The sequence below is a fragment of the Salmo trutta genome, unplaced genomic scaffold (genome assembly GCF_901001165.1).
Source record: "Salmo trutta unplaced genomic scaffold, fSalTru1.1, whole genome shotgun sequence".
Lineage (NCBI taxonomy): Eukaryota > Metazoa > Chordata > Actinopteri > Salmoniformes > Salmonidae > Salmo > Salmo trutta.
Window position 1 is genome coordinate 274,567 of NW_021822691.1, and position 1,614 is coordinate 276,180.

Genomic DNA, 1,614 nt, shown 5'->3' on the forward strand with positions numbered 1-1,614 from the left:
TAATATTACCTGATTAATCTAATCATGTAAATGTAATTAACTAGAAAGTCGGGGCACCACAGAAGAACGTTTATAGAGCTGTTATCTTCCGAATAAACTCTTAAAATACTTAGTAATATTTTACATCGATAGCAGTCAATATTAACCCTTAACTTATTTTCAGTCTCATCATGAAAGTTGTAAATTCTTGGTTATCTTCACGAACCCTGGCTAACAAGTTGAATCAGCAATACAAAATTGGGTTTAATTATTTATTTACTAAATACCTAACTAATCACACAGAATTACAAATACACAGAATACAATGATGTCATACAGAAAACGTCCTGGTGAACGGAGCCTGTATCATGGCTGGTTACACAAAGGAAAGGGGGGTTGGGCTTGAATGAAAGAGCGGGAAGATTTAGGAACAAAGAAACAGCAGCTATGCTATAGTAAATACATTATCTTATGCATTCTAAATTACCGCCCATTTGGAAAAGGAAAATGCAATAAATATTTACTCTGAGCTGCGCTTCGGTAGATTGGTCGTAGATGCTGGCCGGGTTGGCCAACAGATCTTCCTGTAAACTCTTAAGAATGTCAATGGTGGTAACTTCGTCTGGTTGTTAGACTGGATCCGTCGTCCATCCTTTCCTAGCCCACGTTAGCAGCGGCTAACTCAACGGCTAGGAAGTATCACTTCTGTAGTGAATAAGCTCAAAGTTCATACCAGTTCATACCATAGCTCATGTCGAGGTTGGCTTAGTTCTGTCCTTGATATGTGTCTAGTTAACATGTGTGTCCTTCTGACGTAGAGGCTGCAGTCCTCCCGTACTGGAACATGTGAATGTCTTTTCGTCAAAGACTTATATAGTGGAGAGGGGGGAAGGAGGCGTTTCATCGTTTATAACCCCATGTCTCTTCACAGGGTTGGCCACTGATCGGCAGGGCACTTTCCTTATGAAAACCCAATTCTCTCATTTGGAAGCTAAAATTACATTTAATCTCCTAACAAACAATTTCAATATCAAACATTTCAATTGCATAACAATTCCATGTGACTCTGATAACTAGAGGGTGTATACTTTCTCAGGTACAGTTTATGTCATCCTGTCATCAATCATAATGTCTCAGATAACAATGAACTGACATACATACTCATTACGTTATCAAGCATATTTCCAACTGGTTTTATTAACAAAAGATGGTTCCTTTCCCCATTTGTTTGATGTTCCCAGACTCTCTATATTTAACACAGGCTATTCCAGTCCTTCAGTAGGGTCAGAGAGAGAGGGGAAGGGAGAAAGGTATTTATGGGGGGGTCATAAACCTTACCCACAGGCCAACGTCATGACACAAGTTTATCAACTTTAAAAGCAGTATTGACTTTTCCCATTGTTCCTCAACTGTAGTGTATGATATACCATTTTCTAGCTCTGAGTCTCTACTTTTAAATAGACACTAATCTTCATCACCTAGTGTCATCCCTGCATTGGGAATCTATTCTAATCTAGGGCAGGATGGTTTTTAGCACCTCGCCATGGGCTGGCTATGACAGGAGTGTTATGTGTGATATTTGCCCTTCTCCCTCCTTCCTGTCTTCAATGCATCCATCTCTCTCACTGATTGATA